Source organism: Cucurbita pepo, chromosome LG18 (assembly GCF_002806865.2).
Source record: "Cucurbita pepo subsp. pepo cultivar mu-cu-16 chromosome LG18, ASM280686v2, whole genome shotgun sequence".
NCBI lineage: Eukaryota > Viridiplantae > Streptophyta > Magnoliopsida > Cucurbitales > Cucurbitaceae > Cucurbita > Cucurbita pepo.
The window spans coordinates 2,627,210-2,653,255 of NC_036655.1; the positions used below are offsets into that span (position 1 = coordinate 2,627,210).

Consider the following 26,046-nt stretch of genomic DNA (forward strand, 5'->3'; position numbering starts at 1 on the left):
TGGTTCTTCGAAACCTTCTTCGACCACCTTCCATGCGGCATGAGAACCGAGAAGAGCTTTCATTTGGATGCTCCAATTCTCGTAGTTCTTCTTCGTTAATCGTGGTAGCAACATTTGTCCCATCACATTCGCCATCGGCTCTTATACCAATTTGTTGAAATAAAAGCTCGCTTTGATACTAATTTGTTAAAATAACACTCACGATAGATACTATGAAGGAGATGTCGAGAGGGGAGAGACAAGGAGACAATGAATTCTGAAAAACCCTTTTTCTATTACATTGTACTTAAATGAGACAACTCTAATGCCTTTACTTACTCTTCTTGCTCTTCTGGCTCTTCTTGCTCTCATTTTCACAATGGAAAACAAACTAATTTGTAGGATTTCAGAAGGTTAAAATTGGCTATCACATATGACATCATTTTCTAACCCACTATTCCTGAAACAGTTATCACTATTCCTGAAATAGTTATTGGCCTTTCATTTTTTCTTTTTGGTCTTCTCTTTCCTTCCACGACTGAGTTTCAAAGCTCACTACACTTAACAAAAAAAAATAAAAGTACTCTTTTAAAGCCCCAACTAATGGAGGTGCAGGATTTCAAACATCAGACAAAATCAATTCTAAGGGTGACGAAGACGTATGAAAAGAACTAGTGTATGGTAATTGGTAACTTTTTGCTAACTGACACACATTATAAAGTGACAAAGGCGACTTACTAGCACACTAAATATTATTAAGATGTAAAATTGACTTCACTACTTGAGATGAAGAATGTCCAAGACGTGCATGTCATTGGGCATGACTAGTAGATTTGTTGACTAAGGCATGCTTGAGATCATCGACATCAGATGACTTGATTGGATAGAGACCAGACTCACACCTCCCATCCATAAGACTTTCCTCGACCGTTAATCCTTAATAGAAAAATGCCAAGGATGGTATTCAAATAATATGTCATTATCACGAGAAAATTTATGAACGGAAAGATGTTTGAAAATTTCAGACACATGCAAAAGATTACGCAATGCAAGAGAACGAACAACAGTATTAATTGAAGAATAACAAGCATGCAAAATCCGAAACCTTCTCTATCGCCGATTTGAACTTTTTCACCTCTATAGTAGCGTTCACGCACAACGAAACGATCCAGGTCACTGATGATATGATCAGTGGCGCCTTGTCACTGTACCAATTTGGATTAATCTTGTAGGAGGAAGTTGCCGACAGTGCAGCAGAAGGAGGTTCATCTTGATAGGACTCATCCATCCTATACCAGCAGCGAATGACAGTATGCCCCACTTTGCCGCGGATTTAGCAGGAAGGACGAGCAGAAGGGTCACGACGGTCACCAGCAAAATAAGAGGGTGGTGCGCTACCTCGAGAATGGCCACACCCACGATCCTCACACCCACGATTATTCTGCTGACCACCACGACCAGCATACCACCGATCACAGGCCAAATTAGAGATCAAGTCATCACCAACAATAGTTGAGGAAGGGACCAGCATGGCAGGTGCGACAATGGGGCCAACCCCATAAGCTTTGTACTCCGTAGGTAGGGGAGGAGCTGGGTGAGCCATATGATGAAGTTGTTCTTGGTGAGACGGATTGTGACAGCGTGGTGGAGAGGGATTGGGGCAAAGGTCAACGACATGGTAGATGAGATCGTGTTGGAGATGGTGGATGGGGAGGAGGAGGAAGAAGAAGGTATGGTTGACATTGTTAATGAATGTATCTTGGCTCTAATACCATGTTAAGTTGAATGACGCAATGACCTCTATGGGTCACGACCTCATATATATATATAAGAGATGTGTACAATGAAGATTACATGCGTTCAACCAGAAAATCAGGAGACACAACTATAATAATAGAGGATTCTCCTACTATGTATAGATATAACACTGTAAGTTTAATAGAATCAAACTCCATTTATTCTTAGATGGTTATAAATTTTGGGTTAGATGATAATTTAGAGCTACCGTGTTTCTTTAATTTATTTTAAGGCCCTAATTATGGTCATAAATTATATGAAGGGAATGAACTCTTCATCTATATAGCGGAAACATTGAGAACGGTTTTGATTTTATTAAGAATGAAAGAAAAACCATAAATACGAGAGCAAGAATTCTACCTTTGTAGCTTGCAAGACTCCTTGAAATATTCCAACCATACATAAGTTCTTCACATCCCACAAGATCTTCATTGCTATGATTTGAACACAAGGTCAAGGCTTGTGGGAGCCTTTTGAAAGAAAATTCCGATGGGATTAGAAAAGGAGAGTTTCAAGAGAATTATCTGTAGAGGAAGTTTTATTCCTAAAATGTGAGATCAGTGTTCTCTCGGATCAACCCAAGGGTCCAAAAAAAAAAGAATTAACTCTTCGATGAAGCGGGGAGATTTGAACACACTTTTGAAATGTCAAACAAGAATTACCTTACTACGATTTTATGTTGTTTTTTTTTCATTCAATAATTATGGGATGGAACATCGTAGCATTGATCTTTAGCATAATATATGTAATTTATCGACTGAGTTATGCTCAAATTAACGATACTCGAATGATGTTGAATGATAATAGAATTATGCAACTTTCTTCTCCTTGCAAAGATGGTGAAAAAAAATAAATTACCCGTTCAATTTGATGAAATTGAAAATTTAAGATGATAGCCAAAATTGATTCTCTATTTAATATTTATACGATTTTCTAAATTAAGGTTGATATAATAATTACTTCTGGACATTCTCATTTATTTCAAAAAATGATGGCAATAATTTGTAAAATAATGTAATATAATATGAGGATCCAATTCTATTCATTCAAATATCAAAACATAAATAATAAAGTTATCATGGAATCAGAACCTTATTCGGGTCGTTGGGTCTCCAACCTAACCAACCTGAAATTTCAGAGTTATCCAAAGAATTTTTTTCAGTCCAACTCAAAATTTACTTCGATAATGTTGGATTAAGTTAGGGTTTATTTGATTTGGGTTTATCGTGTAAAGATAAATAAATATTTTGCTTATTTTTTTCGTTTGTATAAATATGTCTCTTTGGTATGTATTTTATGATCCAATTCTATGTACAATGTAAACCGTAGCAGTCATTTACATTCTCTTCTTCGTTTTCCTTATTAAAGTTTTCATGGTATCAGAGTCTTACGATATAAGCTTGGATGTTTTTTCATTTGGCAATTGTAGAGTTAATATGTTTTTAGTTTCAACTAGTCTTCATAGCTCAGTTAGTTAGAACATCTATTTAGTAAGCCAGAGGTCTTGAGTTCCACTCTTAATACGTCTCTTTTTTCGAATAGCTCTTGTAACTTAGTTGGTTAGAACACTTGTTTTGTAAGAAAGAGGTCAAGAGCATTGTTGCATTAATAACTATAAGAAATAGAATATATGTTAGTGTTTACATGTGGTAGTAAACTTAGATATATGAGAGCTCAGTTTCATTCATTCATGATTTTGTAATCTTCTTTTAACATATTATTACAAAAGAAATACCTAGTGCTAGAATTTGTTAAGTTGAACGGCGCAATGACTTCTATGGGTCACGTCTGTATGTATAGGAGATGTGTACAATGAAAATTACATGTGAGGACTTTGTTCTACGGCAACAAACACGTTTCACACCCACCTCAATTTGCGCCGAAAATTGCTAAAAGAAGGAGCTCGCAGTGGCTTTGTCATGATATTGGCGAGCTGATCCTTGGAAGATATGAGCCGCACATCAAGCTGACGAGTTGATACTCATTCACGAACAAAGCGATAATCAATCTTAACATGCTTTGCCCGTTGTCACACCACTGGCTAGGCGCTCAGACCTTCGAAATCTCGAGCTCACGCAAGAGGACTTGGATCTAGATTAATTCAGCAGTGGCATCAGCAACCGCCTTGTATTCGGCCTCCATACTAGAACGAGAAACTGTCGATTGTGTCCTTGAACCCGAGGAGATAAGACTACCACGAAAGAATTTCACATAGCCTCCAGTGCTTCAACGATCATTAGGATTCTCGGCCCAATTAGCATATGAAAAGGCACTAAGCAAATCAGTGCTAGACTTTGTAAAACACAAGCCCATATTAATAGTGTCATGTAGATAACGGAGAATCCGTTTGAACGCTGCCCAATGTACAAAAGTCGGGGAGGACATGAACTGGCAGACTGTTGACACAGAAAGAGATATTAGGACGTGTCAGAGACAAATATTGGAGAGCACCATCGAAACTCCGATAGTGAGTAATATCCTCAGGCAAGAGCTTTTCACCACCATCCAATAACAACTTCTCACTAGGAAGCATAGGCGTGGGCACACTTTTGGAGGTGAGCATATTGGTTCCGGAAAATAAATCTTGAATATATTTAAGCTGTGTCAGAACAAGTCCTCAATCTCAAGAAAATTGAAGTATGGAAAACCTCAATCTCAAGAAAATAACTCGAAGTGTCAAGATCTTTGACGACAAAATCATCTCGAAACTATATAAGAAGTTTCTCAGTAGCCATAGAAGATGAGCTGATGATAATAATGTCATCAACATAGATGCGGAAATACATCCGAATGCCCACCTTATTAAAAATGAAAAGAGAGACATCAGCCTTTGAAGGTGTAAAACCTAGTTGTAATAGTTTGGAGCTAAGGCGAGAAAACCAAGCACGCGGAGCTTGTTTGAGCCATAAAGTGACTTAAGCTTGCAAAGATAACTAGGATGTTGAGAATCCACAAATACAGGGGATTGCTTTATATAAACATCTTCATTAAGAAGGCCACGAGAAAAGCATTATGAATATCAATCTACCAAATAGCCCAACCATGAGAAACAACAAGAGATAATAAGAGTCGAATGGTAGTGGGCTTAACAACCAAACTGAAGGTATCATCATAATCAACGCCATACTACTATTTAAACTCTTTAGCAACCAGGCGTGCTTTGTAGCGATCAATAGAGCCATCTGACTTTTGCTTGAGTTTGAAAAACCCATTGCAATTAATAACGTTAAGACCAGCAGAGGAGGAACTAAGTGTCATGTCTTATTTTTTAGAAGTGCCTGAAATTCATCATTCATTGCCTAACACCAAAGGGGATGCTCCATATCAGTAATAGTGTGTGTAGGTTCAGAGGCAGAAGTCCGAACCACGGAATATGAGGATCCAATTCATCCTTACCAAGAATCATATAGTTCATTAAGATATCAAAACATAAATAATAAAGTTATCATGGAATCAGAATCTTATTCGGGTCGTTAGGTCTCCAACCTAACTAACCTGAAATTTCAGAGTTATCCCATACAAAACTAATTCATTAAACTCTTTAATTAATCAATTTGTATTCATTAACTATAGATCACTCCACTATAAACTTATAGTTGCACTCTTATGTACTGTATGACAAGTTAGGTTCATTGATATAATCATTACAAGCAACTCAATCCAATACGAGTTGTTCGGACTCTTGTAATTGCATCTTTTACCTTAAGTATCATTGATTCTCTACTGAACAATTTTATGATCCAATTCTTTGTACAATGTAAACCATAGTAGCCTTCTACTTTCTCTTTCTCGTTTTGCTTATTAAAGTTTTCAAGGCATCAATTTGGCGATTCAAAAATTTGTATGTTTTAACTTAATGTAGCTCTAATAGCTTAGCTGGTTAGGTGCTATATCTCACGTATAACATTAATTTGATTTAGTAATTAAAGTATTTGATTATTTGTCGTTTCAACGTTCGATACATTCTTCTTTTCAAGTGGCTCTTGTAGCTCAGTTGATTAGAGCACCTATTTAGTAAGTGAGACGTCTTGAGTTCAACTTTCTCAACAAGAGCATTGTTTTATTCATAAATTTAAGATATTTACCTTTTTAATTTTTCTCCTATATAAATAGGTCTCTTAGGTGTGTATTTCATAATACAATTTTACATATAATATAAATCGTAGTCGTTTTTCCTTTCATAGAGTTAATATGATATCATAAACCAAAGATATACAGTGTTCGAGTATTTGTTTATTTGTCATTTCAATGTACAATACGTCCTCCTTTTCAAGTGGCTTTTGTAGGTATCAAATATTTGTTTATTTGTCATTTCAACGTTGAATATGTCCTCTTTTTCAAGTGGCTCTTGTAGCTCAGTTGGTTAGAGCACTTGTTTCGTAAGCGAGAGGTCTTGAGTTCAACTCTCAACAAGAGCATATGGATGAGTAGGAAGTGCACAACGCCATACTATTATTTTTTAAACTCTTTGGCAACGCTTTGTAGCGATCAATAGAGTCATCGCAATCAATAACGTTAAGACCAGCACGCGGAGGAACTAAGTGTCATGTCTTATTTTTTAGAAGTGCCTGAAATATATGTCTTATTTTTTAGAAGATTTTTTAGAAGGGCCTGAAATATGTGTGTAGTGTAGGTTCAGAGCCTCAGAGCCAGAGAAGATTTTTTAGAAGTGCCTGAAATATGTGTGTAGTGTAGGTTCAGAGCCAGAGAAGATTTTTTAGAAGTGCCTGAAATATGTGTGTAGGTTCAGAGCCAGAGAAGACCGAACCACGGAATATGTTACTTTTTCAATTGTACGTACTTTGGGTTGCTAGATTTTGTGCTTCAATCGAGTACCATACGGAGGAGTACCAATCGAGTACCATATTGTTCATCTTTCTTCAATTTTCTCGTCTCCGCTATCAGGATTTCGCCACATCCGCTGCACATCACCTCATTTTCAACAGTTTCTACCACCTCACGATTATCGCCATCGTCCTTCGCGCCGCTGTGTTCTTTTGTGTTCAGATCTTCATTTTGGGCCATCAAGAGAATGGCTCTGTTTGTTGCGTCATCCAAGGCTAGGTTGATCATTTTTTCCACCTTTTTCTCGGCTCGATAATCTCTTGCATGATGACCCATTCTGCCACAATTGTAACATTTGTTGGAGTTACAATTATTTGCATAGTGGTCATAATTTTGACATTTGTAACACTGGATGTTGGAATTATATCCTTGACTGTGTCCTTGATTGTGTCCTCTCCCACGCCAATTTGCCTGGCTCGACTATCTCTGATCCTTATAATTTTCTTCATTTCTGTTGTCTTGACCACCTCGACTATTCTCGCGACTTCCTCGACCTCCACCTTGAATATTTTGAGTGTAGAGTATCTTTTCATCCTTTATTGATGCTTTGGTTTGAAGTACTTGATCGAGTGTCTCCTCCTTCTTCTTCTTACGTTGTTCATGTGCCTCAAGAGAATCGGCAAGCTCGTCGACTGTGAACTTTGCTAGGTCCTTTGACTCTTCTATCGCACATACAATATTCTCGAAGTTGTCAGTTAACGACCTCAAGATCTTCTCCACAATCCGCGTCTTGGGTAACATTTCTCTATTTCGATTTAGTTGATTTGTCACGGTTTGTATGCGCGTAATGTTGTCAGATACATTTTCTGACTCCTTCATCTTCATGCTCTCTAACTTGCCACGCAGAGTTTGGAGACGCACTTGCTTGACTCGGTCGGTTCCTTTGAACACATTTTCTAAAGTGTCCCACGCTTCTTTTGAAGTAGTTGCCCTGGCAATCTTCTCAAAGCCCGACTTGTCAACAGCCCGAAATAACCTATAATGCTGCCTTATCCTTTGATCGTAATTCTTTTAGTGCCTTGTTTTGCGCCGCCGTATAACCCGTGGTATCCTTTGGTTCTTCGACCACCTCCCATGCGTCTTGAGAACCGAGAAGAGCTTTCATTTGGATGCTTCAATTCTCGTAGTTCGTCTTCGTTAATTGTAGTAGCGGCATTTGTCCAATCATATTCATCATCGGCTCTGATACCAATTTGTTGAAATAAAAGCTCGCTCTGATACTAATTTGTTAAAATAACACTCACGATACTGTGGGAGATGTCGAGAGGGGAGAGACAATGAGACAAGGAATTATGAAAAAACTTTTTTCTATTACTGTACTTAAATGAGACAACTCTTACTGGCTCTAATTCTCTTCTTTTTAACGATGTAAAACAAACTAATTTATAGGTTTTCTAAAGGCTAAAATTAGCTATCCATGCCATCATTTTGGAACCCACTATTCCTATCTCAGTTAATGGCCTTTCATTTTTCGTTTTGGCCTTTGCTTTCAACGACTGAGTTTCAAAGCTCACTACAATTAACAAAAAATAAAACTACCCTTTTCATTTAAGTTTATTCCAACAGGATCTACAGCTGAGGGGACAACCGTACCAACCGTTGCGAGGGGAGCAGTCGGTGCTTGAACCAACGATTGAGGACTCGATCGAGCGTTGTGCACCCTGAGGCAAGCCAGGAGACCGGTCCCGAGGATCAGAGCCCAGAGAATTCGAGTGGGGCCTAAGCGATGCAGGAATCGGATCTGCTGGCAGAGGATTTAAGGCCACAATCATTGGTGGAACAACCAATGTCGATTCGCGCAGTAGCGACGCGGAGGATTGCGATCGCAATCGCAAAGCTAATGTGGGCACCAAATTTTCTGCCTCCAAAGAGTTAGTAGGCACAAATATATGCATATGATCATGCTCCAAATTAGTATTGTTGTTACACAAATGCAAGGTGCGCAAATCAGGGGCATTGTGCGTCGGTTGCAAGGTTGGAGAAGAATTGAGGTGGGCTCTCTTGAACGGAAAAACATTCTCATCAAATATGACGTCTCTAGAAATATAGACACGATCAGAATTAGTGTCAAGGCACTTATACCCTTTATGTAAAGAACGGTAGCCTAGAAAGACACATTCCTTGGATTGAAAAGAGAACTTTTGTTTGTTATAACGGCTAAGAGAATGCCAACAAGCACACCCAAAAAATTTTAATGAGTAATTTGGTGGGGTATGAAAAAGACGCTCTAAGGAGCATTTGTTATCGATGACATGAGTAGGAAGACGATTGATGAGATATGTGGTTGTAAGAAACACGTGATCCCAATATTTAATAGGTACATCAGCATAAGTTAGAAGAGCTAGGCCAGACTCAACAATATGACAGTGCTTGCATTCAGCAGACCCATTTTGTTGATGCGTGTGAGGGCACGAAACACGATGAGCAATTCCAAGGGAACAAAAAAATGTGATGAATTTTATTATGATATTCCTCACCCCAATCAGACTGGACACACTTGATTTTAATATCTAGGAGGCACTTAACATGGGCTTGGAACTGCAAAAGTATACGAGGAGCTTCTGTACGATTATGCATCAAATAGATCCACGAAAATTTATTAAAATTATCAATGAAGCTTATATAATATTTAAAGCCCCCAACCGATGGAGGTGCATGATTTCAAACATTAGAAACAATCAGTTCCAAAGGTGACGAAGACCGATGAAAAGAACTAGTGTATGGTAACTAGTGACTTTTTGCTAACTGACACATTATAAACTGACAAAGGAGACTCACTAGCACACTAATATTATTAAGATGCAAAATTGACTTCACTACTTGAGATGAAAGATGTCCAAGACGTGCATGCCATTGGGCGTGACTAATAGATCTGTTCACTAAAGCATGCTTGAGATCATCGACATTAGATGGCTTAATAGGATAGAGACCAGACTCACACCTCCAATCTAGAAGACTTTTCCTCGACCGTCAATCCTTAATAGAAAAATTCCAAGGATGGTATTCAAATAATACGTCATTATCACGAGAAAATTTATGAATGGAAAGATGTTTGGAAATTTTAGGCACATGAAAAATATTACGCAATGCAAGAGATCGAACAACAGTATTAATTGAAGAATGACCAGTATGCAAAATCTTCAAACCTGCTCTATTGCCGATTTGAACTTTTTCACCTTCATAGTAGCGTTGACGCACAGTGAAATGATCCAGGTCACTGATGATATGATCAGTGGCGCATGTGTCACTGTACCAATTTGGATCAATCTTGTAGGAAGAAGTAGCCGCCAGTGCAACAGAAGGAGGTTCATCTTGATAGGACTCATCCATCCTATACAAGCAACGAATGACTGTATGCCGCACTTTGCCGCAAATCTAGTAGGAAGGACGAGCAGAAGGGTCACAAAGATCACTAGCAGGATGAGAGGGTGTGCTACCTCGAGAATGGCCACAACCACGATCCTCACGTCCACGGTTATTCTGCTGACCACCATGACCAACATAATTGACCGAAGATCTAGGATTTAACTGAAGTTCAGTCTGGTGTTGTGGTTGGGGAGCTTCAAACGCCATTAGATGTGCAAGCTCATCGTCAAACGTGACAGCTTCACTCTCGGTAGTCATCGAGGTGACGAAGGGATCATAGTCAGGGCCAAGACCAGATAGGAGATTTTCGGTCATGTCATCATCCCGCAAGGCAGAGCCGACGGCGGCCAGCCCTTTGATCTTGCGAAAATAATCTGCAGCAGATAGATCGCGTTTCTTGGATGTGGCGAGCTCAACACAGATCTGAACAATACGAGCACGAGTTGACGACGAAAACATCCATTGCAGGGTATCCCACACCTCCTAGGACGTAGTAGTGGCAACCACATCGCGAAGAATCTCCTCAGACATGGAGGAGAGAAGGCCACTAAGAACTTGTTGATCTTGATCATACCACCGATCATAGGCTGAATTAGAGATCAGGTCATCACCAACAATGGTTGAGGAAGGGACCAGCCTGGCAGGTACGACAATTGTGCCATTGAGGTAGCCCATAAGCTTCGTACTTCATAGGTAGGGGAGGAGCTGAGTGTGTGCCATATAATGAAGTTGTTCTTGGTGAGACGGATTGTGACAGAGTGGTGGAGAGGGATTGGGGCAAAGGTCAACGCCATGGTAGATGATATCGTGTTGGAGATGGTGGATGGGGAGGAGGAGGAGGAAGAAGAAGGTATGGTAGACATTGTTAATGAATATACCTTGGCTCTAATACCATGTTAAGTTGAATTACTCAATAACCTCTATCGGTCACAACCTCATATATTTATATATAGGAGATGTGTATAATGAAGATTACATGCGTGGTTCTTGATCCGCGTCAACAAACTACAAAATCAGCAGACAACTCTAATAATAGATAATTCTCCTACTATGTATAGATATAACTTCTAAGTTTAATAGAATCAAACTCCATTTATTCTTACATGGTTATAAATTTTGGGTGGATGATAATTTAGAGCTACGGTGTTTCCTTAATTTATTTTATTTTAACGCGCTAATTATGGCCATAAATTATATGAAGGGAATGAACTTTTCATCCATACAGGGGAAACATTGAGAACCGTTTTGATTACATTAATAATGAAATAAAAGCAATAAATACGAGAGCAAGAATTCTACCTTTGTAGCTTCCAAGACTCCTTGAAGTATTCCAACGATGCAGAAGTTCTTCACATTCCACGAGATCTTCATTGCTATGATTTGAACACAAGTTCAAGGCTTGTGGGAGCCTTTTGAAAGAAAATTCCGAAGGGATTAGAAAAAGGAGAGTTTCAAGAGAATTATCTGTAGAGGAAGTTTCATTCTTGAGAGAAAATGTGAGATCAGTGTTCTCTCGGATCAACCCAAAGGTCCAAAAAAAAGAATTAACTCTTTGATGAAGCGGGGTATTTGAACGCACTTTTGAAAGGTCAAACAAGAATTGCCTTGCTACGATTTTATGCTTTTTTTTTTCCTTCAATAACTATGGGATAAAACATCATACCATTGATCTTTAACATAATATTATGTATTTTATCGACTGAGTTATGCTTGAATTAATGATACTTCAATAATGTCGGATGATATAAAATTATGCAACTTTCTTCTCCTTGCAAATATGGTGGAAAAAAAAAATTACCCGTTCAATTTGATGAAATTGAAAGTTTATGATAATGGCCAAAATTGATTCTATATTTAATATTTATACGATTTTCTAAATTAAGGTTGATATAATAATTACTTGTGGACGTTCTCATTAAAATAAAGATGAAAAAATGATGGTAACAATTTGTAAAAAAATGTAATATAATACGAGGATCCAATTAAACATTACCAAGAACCATATAGTTTATTCAAATATCAAAACATAAATAATAAAGTTATCATGGAATCAAAACCTTATTCGGGGTCGTTAGGTCTCCAACCTAACCAACCTGAAATTTCAGAGTTATCCAAAAAATTTCTATCCAACTCGAGTACACTCCTACTTTTTAATGTTGTTGTCGGAAGTCATAAAAAGGCCTAATTATTGATTATATGTCGACCTTTTCGGACCGGGATTTTAATTTTTTACCCCTATGCTGGCGGATGAGGCAAGCTGCTAACTCCTTCATTCTAGAACCACACTCTTCCGTGCTCGTAGGTTGACTTCCCTATGCATTAGGTCGATATCGACAATCCAGTTTCCCAGGACAGAGCCAATTCCAATAGACTTATTGGAGGGTCCCATTTGCGTTAAACTCGGGAAAGCCTACATACTTGAAGTTATGTCATTAATTTTTTTTAAATTAAAATAATAAATAAATATTTTTTAAAAGTTCATGAACTATCAAATAAACTTCAAGATAGAATTTACTTGGATAATATTGGATTAGGTTAGGGTTGATTTGATTTGGGTTGATCTTGTAAAGATAAATTAGTATTTTGCTTATTATTTTGGTCTGTATAAAGATATCTCTTTGGTTTGTATTTTATGATCCATTTCTATGTAGAATGTAAACCGTAGCAGTCTTTTGCATTCTCTTCTTCGTTTTCCTTATTAAAGTTTTCATGGTATCAGAGTCCTAAGATATGGTTGCTTGGATGTTTCTTCGTTTGGTGATTTTAGAATTGGTATGTTCTTAGTTTCAACTAGCTCTCATAGCTCAGTTGGTTAGAGCACTCATTTAGTAAGTGGGAGGTATAGCTCAGTTGGTCAGAGCACTCATTTAAGTGAGAGGTTTAGGGTCAACTCTCAATTTTATTGTTTATTTGTTGTTTCAATGAGTATTTGTTTATTTGTTGTTTCAAAGTTCGCTACGTCCTCTTCTATAAATGGCCCTTGTAGTTCAGTTTGTTAGAGCACTTGTTTCGTAAGTGAGAGGTCTTGAGTTCATCTCTCTATAAGAGCATAGGCCATATCTTCATTATAGAGTGTTCGAGTATTTGTTTATTTGTTGTTTCAAAGTTCGATACGTCCTCTTTTACAAGTAGCTCTTGTAGCTCAGTTGGTTAGAGTACGATGAGCATAGGCCATATCTTCATATTTGTTTATTTGTTGTTTCAAAGTTCGATACATCCTCTTTTTCAAGTGGCTTTTGTAGCTCAGTTGGTTAGAGCACTTGTTTCGTAAGCAAGAGGTCTTGAGTTCAACTCTCAACAAGAGCATAGGCTATCATTTGCATATGCCACGATTTCGGGATGTGCGATGCTGCTGGGTGCCTTGCCTTTATCCGAAAATGTGGTAGCATGAGGCTTTGAGTATTTCTAGAATACTTAGTAAGTGACCCCCTTTCGGGGTTATGCAACAATCACATGCGTACTTAATCGAGTATAACAGTCTAGCATACAATTTAATGACATACGACGGGTGAGCCACTTACTTGGTAGATAGTACTCCCTGAAATATAAATGTAAGCTCCTAGCTACCTTAAACGGGTCGAAATGGTGCAGAACGCATTGAAAATGGGTTTTCCGAGCCGAGAAGCCGCCGCCGAGTTGATTAAGTCACCTTAGCCGAGGGATGTCGCACTGCGGACGTGCCATGTGGCAAAACCAGAGGGTAATGCGTGTGCAACAGGCGCGGGTTGTCGAGAAGGTCGAACTCTGGTCGCAAATTCTGGTTGTGATGGGCTGCAAGGTTTTGGTTGCGGTGGGCCAAGAAGGTTTTGGATCACAGGTCGGAGATCAAGACAAACTTCGTCTTCCTTGCCTGATTGCCAGAGAGTCTTTTCCGGCGACTCTCTCCCTCTCCTCAGTCACATCATTCCGATGTCCTTTTTCCTTCGTTTCTGAGTCTCCTCCTCCCCCTAATCTCGTTTATGGTGTTTGTTTGGTTCGTAAGGGTCTAACACTCTCGAATCTGAGAGGGTCCAAAAACCCGACATTCTGTCTTCCTTCCCCGACGGTGTACGACGTGTAAACAACGTCGAAATCTATTCCTGGTGTGTAAAGGTCTTTGGGATTGTTTTCGTGGTGTAGACCAGAGGTTTTGAAGTCGATTTCGTATGGTTTGACTTTGTCGGGGCGTCGTCGGTTTCTTCCTCAAACTCTCACGTTTTTTTGTTTTCTTCCTTGCAAGCGGTTTGGCTGAGGGTCGGGGTCTGTTATTGTCGTGACCCCCGAAGTTTGGCGAGGCTCGTGGGTCGTATGAGAACGAAGTTTTCGGTCTCGTCAATGACCGCATACTTTTTTTTTCTTTTCTATTTATCTGATCCGTTACAGGACATTATAGACTTATCGATATAAGCTCCCATACAAAACTAATTCATTAAACTCTTTAATTAATCAATTTGTATTCATTAACTATAGGTCTCCAATATAGACCTGTAGTTGCACTCTTATATACTGTATGACAAGTTATGTTCGTTGATATAATCATTACAAGCAACTCAATCATTTACGAGTTGTTCGTAATTACAGCTTGGGCAAAAGTCCATTTTACCCCTATAATTACATCTTTCACCTTAAGTATCATTGATTCTCTAATGTACAATTTTTTTATGAGAGGATGGGACCACATTGTTCAAGTCCCGAAATTAGTACTTAAGAAAACAACTTATCTACTTTCCTCACATGAAAATGAGTGAATCTCATCTCGTGATATTATGTTTCTAGCTTTGTATTTGGTCAAGTTCTCAAAATGGCAAACATATTGAATGAGCTACAAGAGTCATTCTCACTCATGCAAACGAAAGGACAAACACTCGCAAGCAAGAGTTCATAACTTATTCAAGATTAAAATCGAGTCACATATGATCATCATGAGAAATATTAATCTTCTCAATTAAGGAATTTATAAAAAAGAGATTAAATATTTCTTAGTTCAATTTTATACAAACTCTTTCTAAAGATTCTTGACCAAAAAGTTAAAAAAAAAAATTAAAAATCATTATTCTTTCTTCTTTTTAAATCTTATGAAACTTGTAATGACATAATAAGAATAAGTTCTTTCATTGCCTTAGGGCGATTTTATAGGTTTAAACTCTACTTCAAAACTTTACAATATGTTTCAATTATGTATTATTTAAAAAAAAAATTATTTTAGCTATTCATCCTTGAAATGGTTTCAAAATAATATTTCATTATTTTTTTTAAGGTTAGTTTATTCAAATATCAAAACATAAATAATAAAGTTATCGTGGTTTCAGAACCTTATTCGAGTTGCTATGTCTCCAACTTAACCAACGTAAAATTTTAAGGTTGGTCCAAAGGATTTTTTCGACCCAACCTGAGTACACTCGAAATTTTTTTCATAATAAAGTTATCATGGTATTAGAACCTTAAAAGTGATGTCATTAATTTATTAAATTGAAATAATAAATCCGCTAGTAAATATTGTCATATTTGGACTTTACTTTTCGGGCTTCTCCTCAAGGCTTTAAAACGTGTCGAGAAGGTTTCCACCCTTATAAAGGATATTTTGTTCTCTTCTCAATCAACGTGGGACATCACAATAAATAACTATTTTTTTTTAAGTATAAGGACTATAAAATTGTTGGGTTTTATGTCCAAAAACTCATAGTTTGTAAACAAAAAAACATATTCTGTTTTCAATAAAGTTATTATTGTTGTTTATTCAGTAAAGATTGTTATTGAATAAAATAAACTTTACAATTATTAATCTAAATCCAATAAACTAAGAACACTCTGACTATGATTACTTGAACTATATGTAGAGACATAAGAGTGGATCAAGTTCAAGTATATAGTCAAAATGATCTATAGTATGGGGATAAGGCTGAGTACCTTATCCTAGGGACACTATGGATGCGGCCCACTTTTGTATATGACATAAACAATGTGATCACTAAATTGTACATGTGGAGTCATGTGAGTGGGGGTGTTCTATGCAATGAGTATTGCATAAGATCGGACCATGAAGAAAATCACTCTCACTTTATAATGACTCTTGTAGCTTAGTTGGTTAGAGTACCCGTTTAGTAAGCGGGAGGTCTTGAGTTCAACTCTCAACAAGAGCATTGTTTTTGTTTATAAATCTAATAAATGGATTATTTACCGTTTATAAACTAAATAACTAATGTATAACATTATTTTATTTAGTAATTAATTTTTTTTGTTTCTTTGTCGTTGAACGTTCGATACATCCTCTTTTTCAAGTGGCTCTTGTAGCTCAGTTGGTTAGAGCACCCGTTTAGTAAGCGGGAGGTCTTGAGTTCAACTCTCAACAAGAGCATTATTTACCATTTATAAAGTACATAACTAAGTTATAACATTAAATTTATTTAGTAATTAATTTTTTTTGTTTATTTGTCGTTCAACATTCGATACATCCTCTTCTTTAAGTTGCTCTTGTAGCTCAGTTGGTTAGAGCACTTATTTCGTAAGCAAAAAGTCTTGAGTTCAACTCTCAACAAGAGCATTGCTTTCAATTCATATGTCCTTAGATATATTTTGTCAATATTTTACTATCTTATTTGACTCGATATTATCCTTATATTAATATTCTTATGCACATTTCTTATATGGAAAGGAGTAACAGCATATCTCAGGTGTTTTGACGTTGGATTCCATCGTTACATAATTATACATAATTAACATTATGAATACATAAACATCATAAGGGCATGTAAATGTGGTCTTCTCATGACGGACTCATTGTAATTTGGTTGTATCTTGAATAACCATTTAAGAAGCAATAATGTGACTTTCCATACAAACATAATAATATAATTTCCGAATCCAACCCATCCTTCTAATCAAGCATAAAAAAGAAACACATGAATCACATAGTTCATACAGATATCAAAACATAAATAATAAAGTTATCATGGTATCAGAGCTTTATTCGGGTTGCTGGGTGTAACGACCCTAAATTTTTACATACTTAGAGTCATTACTAACGTTTCATGCTCATCTATAATGCGAAAATATAACTCTTACATGAACATCATTTATAACGTAAACTTCGAAAAATGCTTAAAACAACTTTTCTCTGGTAAACACATCCATGGTCTTACGGGTTTAAATACGAAATACTGAAATTTAGAGAAAATAAAAACAAATACAAAATAATTTAAAACAATGAAATGCAAAACAACCTATTCTAACTTAAGACTAGGAATTTAAATATGAGTCTACCTTATGCACGTGCCATAGTCTCTGCCCGTGATGCCGCCGCCCTCCGTACAAATGCGCCATACCTTTACCTGAAAAATGATGTGGCACACGGCCTGAGTATTTCGAAAAATACTCCGTAAGTGGCCCCACTAAAGGGGGCCATGCAAATGCAAACACATGCAATGATGNAACTTCATTTAATGGAAAAATCAATGTTAGTGGAATTTTGAGGTGTCAANAGATGTGTAGTACTTTCCTCTAGTCTCTGGTCAAGCTAATCTGTAGCGACGTTCGGAGGTCAGCGGAACCCCATAGTGTCATACGCCTCATGAACACCCTCATCTGTGCGCATTCGCACTTATCATCATACTGNGAAGGTCTTCCTTAGAAAAAAAAACTTTGAGAAAAACCTCTCACAAACTCTCTCTTCATATATACTANCTGTGCGCGTCCACACTCATAATCTCTAGGGGAAGTAGCTCTATGCTTATGACCATACAATATGCATGAGGTCCCTCTAAATCCATCATAATGTCTGTTCTAACACAACCCTCTAGTCTCATCTCTTTTTACTCTAGGTAACACGTACTNGGGACAAAAGGTTAGTATTCAAATTCATTAAGTTTTAATGCTTTTGAACATGCTAGCTAATTTACTATAATTGATGTACTTAAAGTACTTAAGATCCAAATTGCTTCCGCATTTGTTATATTAACACCACAAAAAATGAACTTGAAAATCAATAATCAAAATAGAATTTACTTCAATAATATTGGAAATAGGTTATGCTTTATTTGATTTGGGTTTATCCGCTAAAAATAAAAATTAGTATTTTGCTTATTTTTCTCGTTTGTATAAAAGAAGTCTATTTGGTTTGTATTTTATAATCTGATTCTTTGTATAATGTTAACCGTAATAGTCTTCTATATTCTCTTTCTCGTTTTTCTACAATTGTTATGTTTTAATATTCTTGTAGCTCAATTGGTTAGAGCACCGCATTAGTAAGCGGGAGGTGTTGAGTTCAACTCTCAACAAGAGCATTGTTTTTGTTTATAAATCTAATAAATGGATTATTTACCGTTTATAAACTAAATTAATTTTTTTTTTGTTTATTTGTCGTTCAACATTCGATACATCCTTTTCTTCAAGTGGCTCTTGTAGCTTAGTTGGTTAGAGTACCCGTTTAGTAAGCGGGAGGTCTTGAGTTCAACTCTCAACAAGAGCATTGTTTTTGTTTATAAATCTAATAAATGGATTATTTACCGTTTATAAACTAAATAACTAATGTATAACATTATTTTATTTAGTAATTAATTTTTTTTGTTTCTTTGTCGTTGAACGTTCGATACATCCTCTTTTTCAAGTGGCTCTTGTAGCTCAGTTGGTTAGAGCACCCGTTTAGTAAGCGGGAGGTCTTGAGTTCAACTCTCAACAAGAGCATTATTTACCATTTATAAAGTACATAACTAAGTTATAACATTAAATTTATTTAGTAATTAATTTTTTTTGTTTATTTGTCGTTCAACATTCGATACATCCTCTTCTTTAAGTTGCTCTTGTAGCTCAGTTGGTTAGAGCACTTATTTCGTAAGCAAAAAGTCTTGAGTTCAACTCTCAACAAGAGCATTGCTTTCAATTCATATGTCCTTAGATATATTTTGTCAATATTTTACTATCTTATTTGACTCGATATTATCCTTATATTAATATTCTTATGCACATTTCTTATATGGAAAGGAGTAACAGCATATCTCAGGTGTTTTGACGTTGGATTCCATCGTTACATAATTATACATAATTAACATTATGAATACATAAACATCATAAGGGCATGTAAATGTGGTCTTCTCATGACGGACTCATTGTAATTTGGTTGTATCTTGAATAACCATTTAAGAAGCAATAATGTGACTTTCCATACAAACATAATAATATAATTTCCGAATCCAACCCATCCTTCTAATCAAGCATAAAAAAGAAACACATGAATCACATAGTTCATACAGATATCAAAACATAAATAATAAAGTTATCATGGTATCAGAGCTTTATTCGGGTTGCTGGGTGTAACGACCCTAAATTTTTACATACTTAGAGTCATTACTAACGTTTCATGCTCATCTATAATGCGAAAATATAACTCTTACATGAACATCATTTATAACGTAAACTTCGAAAAATGCTTAAAACAACTTTTCTCTGGTAAACACATCCATGGTCTTACGGGTTTAAATACGAAATACTGAAATTTAGAGAAAATAAAAACAAATACAAAATAATTTAAAACAATGAAATGCAAAACAACCTATTCTAACTTAAGACTAGAAATTTAAATATGAATCTACCTTATGCACGTGCCATAGTCTCTGCCCGTGATGCCGCCGCCCTCCGTACAAATGCGCCATACCTTTACCTGAAAAATGATGTGGCACACGGCCTGAGTATTTCGAAAAATACTCCGTAAGTGGCCCCACTAAAGGGGGCCATGCAAATGCAAACACATGCAATGATGATTTAGGGACCTATCTCTAATCATCATAAGGGTGGCCTCTAGTCTCGGACAAATTAGATGTGTAGTACTTTCCTCTAGTCTCTGGTCAAGCTAATCTGTAGCGACGTTCGGAGGTCAGCGGAACCCCATAGTGTCATACGCCTCATGAACACCCTCATCTGTGCGCATTCGCACTTATCATCATACTGTGCGCGTCCACACTCATAATCTCTAGGGGAAGTAGCTCTATGCTTATGACCATACAATATGCATGAGGTCCCTCTAAATCCATCATAATGTCTGTTCTAACACAACCCTCTAGTCTCATCTCTTTTTACTCTAGGTAACACGTACTCGTGGATATTTATATTAATTATTTTCATGCTCTTAGGGTTGTGTCCTATGTTGATCTAACNTTAAGATCCAAATTGCTTCCGCATTTGTTATATTAACACCACAAAAAATGAACTTGAAAATCAATAATCAAAATAGAATTTACTTCAATAATATTGGAAATAGGTTATGCTTTATTTGATTTGGGTTTATCCGCTAAAAATAAAAATTAGTATTTTGCTTATTTTTCTCGTTTGTATAAAAGAAGTCTATTTGGTTTGTATTTTATAATCTGATTCTTTGTATAATGTTAACCGTAATAGTCTTCTATATTCTCTTTCTCGTTTTTCTACAATTGTTATGTTTTAATATTCTTGTAGCTCAATTGGTTAGAGCACCGCATTAGTAAGCGGGAGGTGTTGAGTTCAACTCTCAACAAGAGCATTGTTTTTGTTTATAAATCTAATAAATGGATTATTTACCGTTTATAAACTAAATTAATTTTTTTTTTGTTTATTTGTCGTTCAACATTCGATACATCCTTTTCTTCAAGTGGCTCTTGTAGCTTAGTTGGTTAGAGTACCCGTTTAGTAAGCGGGAGGTCTTGAGTTCAACTCTCAACAAGAGCATTGTTTTTGTTTATAAATCTAATAAATGGATTATTTACCGTTTATAAACTAAATAACTAATGTATAACATTATTTTATTTAGTAATTAATTTTTTTTGTTTCTTTGTCGTTGAACGTTCGATACATCCTCTTTTTCAAGTGGCTCTTGTAGCTCAGTTGGTTAGAGCACCCGTTTAGTAAGCGGGAGGTCTTGAGTTCAACTCTCAACAAGAGCATTATTTACCATTTATAAAGTACATAACTAAGTTATAACATTAAATTTATTTAGTAATTAATTTTTTTTGTTTATTTGTCGTTCAACATTCGATACATCCTCTTCTTTAAGTTGCTCTTGTAGCTCAGTTGGTTAGAGCACTTATTTCGTAAGCAAAAAGTCTTGAGTTCAACTCTCAACAAGAGCATTGCTTTCAATTCATATGTCCTTAGATATATTTTGTCAATATTTTACTATCTTATTTGACTCGATATTATCCTTATATTAATATTCTTATGCACATTTCTTATATGGAAAGGAGTAACAGCATATCTCAGGTGTTTTGACGTTGGATTCCATCGTTACATAATTATACATAATTAACATTATGAATACATAAACATCATAAGGGCATGTAAATGTGGTCTTCTCATGACGGACTCATTGTAATTTGGTTGTATCTTGAATAACCATTTAAGAAGCAATAATGTGACTTTCCATACAAACATAATAATATAATTTCCGAATCCAACCCATCCTTCTAATCAAGCATAAAAAAGAAACACATGAATCACATAGTTCATACAGATATCAAAACATAAATAATAAAGTTATCATGGTATCAGAGCTTTATTCGGGTTGCTGGGTGTAACGACCCTAAATTTTTACATACTTAGAGTCATTACTAACGTTTCATGCTCATCTATAATGCGAAAATATAACTCTTACATGAACATCATTTATAACGTAAACTTCGAAAAATGCTTAAAACAACTTTTCTCTGGTAAACACATCCATGGTCTTACGGGTTTAAATACGAAATACTGAAATTTAGAGAAAATAAAAACAAATACAAAATAATTTAAAACAATGAAATGCAAAACAACCTATTCTAACTTAAGACTAGAAATTTAAATATGAATCTACCTTATGCACGTGCCATAGTCTCTGCCCGTGATGCCGCCGCCCTCCGTACAAATGCGCCATACCTTTACCTGAAAAATGATGTGGCACACGGCCTGAGTATTTCGAAAAATACTCCGTAAGTGGCCCCACTAAAGGGGGCCATGCAAATGCAAACACATGCAATGATGATTTAGGGACCTATCTCTAATCATCATAAGGGTGGCCTCTAGTCTCGGACAAATTAGATGTGTAGTACTTTCCTCTAGTCTCTGGTCAAGCTAATCTGTAGCGACGTTCGGAGGTCAGCGGAACCCCATAGTGTCATACGCCTCATGAACACCCTCATCTGTGCGCATTCGCACTTATCATCATACTGTGCGCGTCCACACTCATAATCTCTAGGGGAAGTAGCTCTATGCTTATGACCATACAATATGCATGAGGTCCCTCTAAATCCATCATAATGTCTGTTCTAACACAACCCTCTAGTCTCATCTCTTTTTACTCTAGGTAACACGTACTCGTGGATATTTATATTAATTATTTTCATGCTCTTAGGGTTGTGTCCTATGTTGATCTAACGACATGATGCAATATATCACTCATCATCATATAACATGCTCAATAAGGAAAACATCATCATATTAAGGTAAACGTCACGCAATCATCATACTCATCATATTGCCATAAAGTGCATCAAGCGTATCAATTACGCATTCATCAAAATAGATAAATACTACGCACATCATCAAGCATCATAACTCATACATCATCCTACACTCGTACATCATCATATACTAGTATACGACATCATACGATACAACTCATACATCGTCACATACTATCATACGACACAATTCATACATCATCATAATTCNTATTTGTCGTTCAACATTCGATACATCCTTTTCTTCAAGTGGCTCTTGTAGCTTAGTTGGTTAGAGTACCCGTTTAGTAAGCGGGAGGTCTTGAGTTCAACTCTCAACAAGAGCATTATTTTTGTTTATAAATCTAATAAATGGATTATTTACCATTTAGTAATTAATATTTTTTTGTTTATTTGTCGTTGAACGTTTGATACATCCTATTCTTCAAGTGGCTCTTGTAGCTCAGTTGGTTAGAGCACTTGTTTCGTAAGCGAGAGGTCTTGAGTTCAACTCTCAACAAGAGCATAAGTGGTTATAAATAATATGTTCTTATATTATAACATTAACATTAATGTAATATAGCTGAGTTGTTCGGTCAAAAGTCCATTTTACCCCTCTAATTACATCTTTTACCCTTAACCTTATTCGAGTTGCTGGGTCTCCAAGTTAACCAACCTGAAATTTCAAAGTTAGTCCAAACGATTTTTTCGACCCAACTCGAGTACATTGACGAATTTAGAAATTTTAGAAAGTAACCATTTTATTCGACTGTTTTAAGGTTCTAAAATACATACTTAAAAATTGTCATTAATTTATTAAACTGAAATAAGGACTATAAACTTGATTGAAGATAGAATTTACTTCGATAATATTAGATTAGGTTATGCTTTATTTGATTTGGGTTCATCCGGTAAAAATAAAAATTAGTATTTTACTTATTGTCTCGTTTGTATAAAAAAGTCTCTTTGATTTGTATTTTGTGATCCGATTCTTTGTATAATGTTTACTGTAATAGTCTTTTACATTCTCTTCTCGGTTTTGCTTATTAAAGTTTTCATGGCATCAGTTTGGTGATTCTCAAATTGGTATGTTTTCAATTTCATGTAGCTCAGTTGGTTAGAGCACCCGTTTAGTAAGCGGGAGGTCTTGAGTTCAACTCTCAACAAGATACCATTTATAAAGTAAAGGTCTAAGGTATAACATTAATTTGATTTAGTAATTTTTTTTNTTCGTAAGCAAAAAGTCTTGAGTTCAACTCTCAACAAGAGCATTGCTTTCAATTCATATGTCCTTAGATATATTTTGTCAATATTTTACTATCTTATTTGACTCGATATTATCCTTATATTAATATTCTTATGCACATTTCTTATATGGAAAGGAGTAACAGCATATCTCAGGTGTTTTGACGTTGGATTCCATCGTTACATAATTATACATAATTAACATTATGAATACATAAACATCATAAGGGCATGTAAATGTGGTCTTCTCATGACGGACTCATTGTAATTTGGTTGTATCTTGAATAACCATTTAAGAAGCAATAATGTGACTTTCCATACAAACATAATAATATAATTTCCGAATCCAACCCATCCTTCTAATCAAGCATAAAAAAGAAACACATGAATCACATAGTTCATACAGATATCAAAACATAAATAATAAAGTTATCATGGTATCAGAGCTTTATTCGGGTTGCTGGGTGTAACGACCCTAAATTTTTACATACTTAGAGTCATTACTAACGTTTCATGCTCATCTATAATGCGAAAATATAACTCTTACATGAACATCATTTATAACGTAAACTTCGAAAAATGCTTAAAACAACTTTTCTCTGGTAAACACATCCATGGTCTTACGGGTTTAAATACGAAATACTGAAATTTAGAGAAAATAAAAACAAATACAAAATAATTTAAAACAATGAAATGCAAAACAACCTATTCTAACTTAAGACTAGGAATTTAAATATGAGTCTACCTTATGCACGTGCCATAGTCTCTGCCCGTGATGCCGCCGCCCTCCGTACAAATGCGCCATACCTTTACCTGAAAAATGATGTGGCACACGGCCTGAGTATTTCGAAAAATACTCCGTAAGTGGCCCCACTAAAGGGGGCCATGCAAATGCAAACACATGCAATGATGATTTAGGGACCTATCTCTAATCATCATAAGGGTGGCCTCTAGTCTCGGACAAATTAGATGTGTAGTACTTTCCTCTAGTCTCTGGTCAAGCTAATCTGTAGCGACGTTCGGAGGTCAGCGGAACCCCATAGTGTCATACGCCTCATGAACACCCTCATCTGTGCGCATTCGCACTTATCATCATACTGTGCGCGTCCACACTCATAATCTCTAGGGGAAGTAGCTCTATGCTTATGACCATACAATATGCATGAGGTCCCTCTAAATCCATCATAATGTCTGTTCTAACACAACCCTCTAGTCTCATCTCTTTTTACTCTAGGTAACACGTACTCGTGGATATTTATATTAATTATTTTCATGCTCTTAGGGTTGTGTCCTATGTTGATCTAACGACATGATGCAATATATCACTCATCATCATATAACATGCTCAATAAGGAAAACATCATCATATTAAGGTAAACGTCACGCAATCATCATACTCATCATATTGCCATAAAGTGCATCAAGCGTATCAATTACGCATTCATCAAAATAGATAAATACTACGCACATCATCAAGCATCATAACTCATACATCATCCTACACTCGTACATCATCATATACTAGTATACGACATCATACGATACAACTCATACATCGTCACATACTATCATACGACACAATTCATACATCATCATAATTCATACAATTTTTAGCCTATTATATAGTAAGGTCCTGATTACCTTAAGTTGTTATCACGAATNAACTAATGTATAACATTATTTTATTTAGTAATTAATTTTTTTTGTTTCTTTGTCGTTGAACGTTCGATACATCCTCTTTTTCAAGTGGCTCTTGTAGCTCAGTTGGTTAGAGCACCCGTTTAGTAAGCGGGAGGTCTTGAGTTCAACTCTCAACAAGAGCATTATTTACCATTTATAAAGTACATAACTAAGTTATAACATTAAATTTATTTAGTAATTAATTTTTTTTGTTTATTTGTCGTTCAACATTCGATACATCCTCTTCTTTAAGTTGCTCTTGTAGCTCAGTTGGTTAGAGCACTTATTTCGTAAGCAAAAAGTCTTGAGTTCAACTCTCAACAAGAGCATTGCTTTCAATTCATATGTCCTTAGATATATTTTGTCAATATTTTACTATCTTATTTGACTCGATATTATCCTTATATTAATATTCTTATGCACATTTCTTATATGGAAAGGAGTAACAGCATATCTCAGGTGTTTTGACGTTGGATTCCATCGTTACATAATTATACATAATTAACATTATGAATACATAAACATCATAAGGGCATGTAAATGTGGTCTTCTCATGACGGACTCATTGTAATTTGGTTGTATCTTGAATAACCATTTAAGAAGCAATAATGTGACTTTCCATACAAACATAATAATATAATTTCCGAATCCAACCCATCCTTCTAATCAAGCATAAAAAAGAAACACATGAATCACATAGTTCATACAGATATCAAAA

General features: G+C 36.0%; 17 non-coding genes across 17 annotated transcripts; 16 read left to right on the forward strand and 1 right to left on the reverse strand.

The window, feature by feature from the left end:
- Nucleotides 1-6,120: 6,120 nt before the first annotated feature.
- TRNAT-CGU lies at nucleotides 6,121-6,194 on the forward strand. The gene has a single exon. It is a non-coding gene; the product is annotated as a tRNA-Thr (tRNA).
- Nucleotides 6,195-10,180: 3,986 nt separating this feature from the next.
- Nucleotides 10,181-10,320, reverse strand: LOC111780758. The gene has a single exon (XR_002812902.1). It is a non-coding gene; the product is annotated as a small nucleolar RNA Z247 (small nucleolar RNA).
- A 2,899-nt stretch (nucleotides 10,321-13,219) lies between these two features.
- TRNAT-CGU lies at nucleotides 13,220-13,293 on the forward strand. The gene has a single exon. It is a non-coding gene; the product is annotated as a tRNA-Thr (tRNA).
- Nucleotides 13,294-16,032: 2,739 nt separating this feature from the next.
- Nucleotides 16,033-16,106, forward strand: TRNAT-AGU. The gene has a single exon. It is a non-coding gene; the product is annotated as a tRNA-Thr (tRNA).
- A 141-nt stretch (nucleotides 16,107-16,247) lies between these two features.
- On the forward strand, nucleotides 16,248-16,321 carry TRNAT-AGU. The gene has a single exon. It is a non-coding gene; the product is annotated as a tRNA-Thr (tRNA).
- Nucleotides 16,322-16,433: 112 nt separating this feature from the next.
- Nucleotides 16,434-16,507, forward strand: TRNAT-CGU. Its single transcript has one exon. It is a non-coding gene; the product is annotated as a tRNA-Thr (tRNA).
- Nucleotides 16,508-18,356: 1,849 nt separating this feature from the next.
- On the forward strand, nucleotides 18,357-18,430 carry TRNAT-AGU. Its single transcript has one exon. It is a non-coding gene; the product is annotated as a tRNA-Thr (tRNA).
- A 141-nt stretch (nucleotides 18,431-18,571) lies between these two features.
- On the forward strand, nucleotides 18,572-18,645 carry TRNAT-AGU. The gene has a single exon. It is a non-coding gene; the product is annotated as a tRNA-Thr (tRNA).
- A 112-nt stretch (nucleotides 18,646-18,757) lies between these two features.
- On the forward strand, nucleotides 18,758-18,831 carry TRNAT-CGU. The gene has a single exon. It is a non-coding gene; the product is annotated as a tRNA-Thr (tRNA).
- Nucleotides 18,832-20,584: 1,753 nt separating this feature from the next.
- On the forward strand, nucleotides 20,585-20,658 carry TRNAT-AGU. Its single transcript has one exon. It is a non-coding gene; the product is annotated as a tRNA-Thr (tRNA).
- Nucleotides 20,659-20,799: 141 nt separating this feature from the next.
- On the forward strand, nucleotides 20,800-20,873 carry TRNAT-AGU. The gene has a single exon. It is a non-coding gene; the product is annotated as a tRNA-Thr (tRNA).
- A 112-nt stretch (nucleotides 20,874-20,985) lies between these two features.
- On the forward strand, nucleotides 20,986-21,059 carry TRNAT-CGU. Its single transcript has one exon. It is a non-coding gene; the product is annotated as a tRNA-Thr (tRNA).
- A 1,617-nt stretch (nucleotides 21,060-22,676) lies between these two features.
- On the forward strand, nucleotides 22,677-22,750 carry TRNAT-AGU. Its single transcript has one exon. It is a non-coding gene; the product is annotated as a tRNA-Thr (tRNA).
- A 105-nt stretch (nucleotides 22,751-22,855) lies between these two features.
- On the forward strand, nucleotides 22,856-22,929 carry TRNAT-CGU. The gene has a single exon. It is a non-coding gene; the product is annotated as a tRNA-Thr (tRNA).
- Nucleotides 22,930-23,501: 572 nt separating this feature from the next.
- On the forward strand, nucleotides 23,502-23,575 carry TRNAT-AGU. The gene has a single exon. It is a non-coding gene; the product is annotated as a tRNA-Thr (tRNA).
- Nucleotides 23,576-25,397: 1,822 nt separating this feature from the next.
- On the forward strand, nucleotides 25,398-25,471 carry TRNAT-AGU. The gene has a single exon. It is a non-coding gene; the product is annotated as a tRNA-Thr (tRNA).
- A 112-nt stretch (nucleotides 25,472-25,583) lies between these two features.
- On the forward strand, nucleotides 25,584-25,657 carry TRNAT-CGU. Its single transcript has one exon. It is a non-coding gene; the product is annotated as a tRNA-Thr (tRNA).
- Nucleotides 25,658-26,046: the final 389 nt, after the last annotated feature.